The sequence below is a fragment of the Leiobunum rupestre genome, chromosome 7, assembly GCF_980474605.1.
Source record: "Leiobunum rupestre chromosome 7, qqLeiRupe1.1.hap1, whole genome shotgun sequence".
NCBI classification, from domain to species: Eukaryota; Metazoa; Arthropoda; class Arachnida; order Opiliones; family Sclerosomatidae; genus Leiobunum; species Leiobunum rupestre.
Window position 1 is genome coordinate 20629298 of NC_143390.1, and position 3221 is coordinate 20632518.

A 3221-nucleotide genomic window follows, 5' to 3' on the forward strand; every position below is an offset into this window, starting at 1 on the left:
AACGAAAGTTAACTTTTTGGAAAATGTATGAAAACTTAACTTTACTAAATTTCTTTTGAAAACGGTATAAGGTGCGCTTATCAGCGGCACTAAAATTAATCGAACTTAAACTTAAAATTTAAGAATGTAGGAAAAAACTTATAACCATAAGAAACATAACAGTATAAGTATGCCACTTCCTATTGATTTTATGCTAATTAACTGACCGAACCTTTTTTCGACACTGACATTCTCGCCAAGCTCCGACGATTTTGCGATTTTAGACAGTGTACGGGATTTTGGTAAATGTCCGACCCCTCTGTATAATTCGCCTTAGGCATATTTCTAGGGGGCTTTGTGCTGAGAACTAAATCTAGATTTCGCAATAGCTCTGAAAATCAGTTCGGTGATAATTTTTCCCAATTTTTACTTATTGTTATTATGTTACTTATGTTATAGCTAGTAAGAATATATAATATTTGTGCAGTACCAGGATCTAATAAGTATAATGGTAGAACTCTACCTAACACAACAAAACAAGGATACAAAATGTCAATAAATAGTTTTCATAATATTTATTCTACAGAAAGCTTTCCCCCCAAAAAGACAAATTTTCGGAAAGGGAAACGGTACAAAAGGAATAATAATTTAATCTCTTTTGTTTTTTTTTCTCCTAAAGAACGAAAAACAAAAAAAGTACCTCAGGCTCTAAGCTTAATCCGATAAGATACTTTCTTAATCCATAGATGAACTCAGGCGCGATTTCAGAGATTTATATATACTTATATGACACTCAAAAGAATTTTCAATTTATTATTATACAAAGAAGATTGGTATTTTCTATTTCGGCAGCCTTTTTCTTAATCAGGCGTGTTTTAGGGGGGAAGGGGATGAAACTATTAAACAAAAAAACATTAAAATGGCCAAATTCTTAAAAATATGTTTTGAGCACTAATTTTGGCACAAAATAATGAATGTAATCGTCTCTTGTAAGTAACAATTACGAGGAAAGGGTCAACAAAAACAAGTAAACAATAAATATTTTTTTGAAAGGAAAAAAATCACAAAACTAACATCACTTTCCTCGTCTCATGTTTTCTTAAAATTAAAACAAACTATGAGCTTTTTTCTTCTTAAATGGCGGTAAAAATTATAATTAAATTATATAATTAATTATATAATTTAATGGGATAAAAGTGAGCAAAGTATGGTGGCGAAAAGTCTATACGAACTTTTATAATTTTTAAAAAATAACATATATATCGGAAAATAATATTTCGTTGAAAAAGACTGATTTTTATGAAAATTGCTGACTAGAGTCAAACTTTCGAATAATTTTATTGTCTTTGCATTTTCCTAATGTACGTATAAATAAGAATTTCTTTTCTTTATTTACGATATTATAATGGTTAAAAAAGCGGTTAAAAATGAGCAAAATGTCACTCGCAACGAAATAAAATTTTCGATTTTAAAAGGAGGAAGAAGTCTCATCATACGTTTATTTTTTTACAGACGTTAGTTAACTTAAAACAACCATTGTTAAAGTTAAGAGGGAAAAAACCACATTAACCAGCTTGAAAGACGTTATTTTTAAACGTAAATTTTGGTTTTATTAAAGCTACATCTGCTGAAACAAACTAGTTTTGTCCGTTTGTTGCAACAGATGGCGCGAGTGAGTCATGGCCGTTTGAGTTTGCCGGTAAAATTGAACGCTCGTCTTTCACGTGGTTTTTTTTTCAGGCAGATTTGAACGAGGGAAATTAAGGACTAGTTAGAAAGAATGAATATTTGAACCAGATGATAATGAACCGCGACACTTAGTAAAACTAATTGAAATAAATACTACCGTGAACGCGTTTTCCTTATTATCTGGGAGTGAGTGAAAAATAATATAAAGTAAGAAATATTATACATTTTTTAATATATAGTAAAACGCGGGAAATCCTAAAGTGGCATAAGCTTGACCTGAGGTACCGTGAGGTAATATTTATCATACGAAATATCGGCCATTTTGTTTTCTTTCGAAAAGTTTCTTAGTACTTAAATTACGTGATTCACATTATGTAGCATTTTTTTCTTTTAAATTTCCTACAAAGACGAGAAGAATATAGTTTTACTAACTATATTTATTTATAGTTAAAAATCCGGGAAAAAACTATTTCAGTGCAATTTATAATAGTATTATAATAACCTCTCTAATTGTGGAAATAGTCAAAATTCGGCGAATTATTACAATTCCTAAGAATCTAGGAATGAAAAGTTTAAAGATATAGGAAGATCAGTTTTAGGTTTTTTTATATATATATTTATATATTTTTTTTTGTAAAATTTGACACGCACATTTAAGTATTTGTTTCTGTTATTGGCAATATTACAATGTCCCTTTGAAATTGTATATATATAATTCATTGTTCAAATGACGATGATAAATTGTGGCACCGTTAAAATTATGATTTTTTCGTGTTCTTTTTAAAAATGTGTGTACAATAAATTCTCATCAGTATCCGAATTGAACACTAGTCTTAATAATGATTGACGAATAAAATATTTTTTGTCTCTCTTTTAAAATTAGAATCTGATATTGTCAATGTTAATTCTTGATTTAATCGGGAAGGGAACGAGTCAAATAAAGTTCGTGTGAGCAAATTTCTGGAGTAGCGAAAAACAGTTATTTTAAAAGGCGTAATTACGACATAATGAGCGAGGAGGAACGTGTTCAATTTTAAATTTATCAATATTTTAAATAATATTATCGTTTAATTTGATTTCTTCTAATTCGATAAACATTTTCGTTAATCGTTATTGCAAATAAAAACAAAAGTCAACATTTCCGAAGAAATTTGATAATACGTCCGACCAAAAATAAGATTAACAAAATAACCCCTCATATAATTAACCACCAATGGACATAATTGATTGGGATTTTAATAAATTATGGCGTGTTATCCGTCTAGAGGGGTTACGCGAATAAAGCCAAGGTTTCACTAGATTTTTTTGCGCCAGATCTTAAGCCTTATTTCCGCCAGATATTTAGCCTCGATTTCACCAGATCTTAAGCCTTATTTTCCGCCAGATCTTTAGCCCTAAGTTTCATAAGAGACTAAGCCAAGGCTTCTCGAGCGACTACGTCTCTGCTTCGCTATTGATTACAGCCTCGGTTTAGCCTTAGATTAAGCCAGGCTTCATTGAACAAGCCTCGGTTTGACTAAATATTAGGCCAAGGCTTCATTGATTAAGACTCG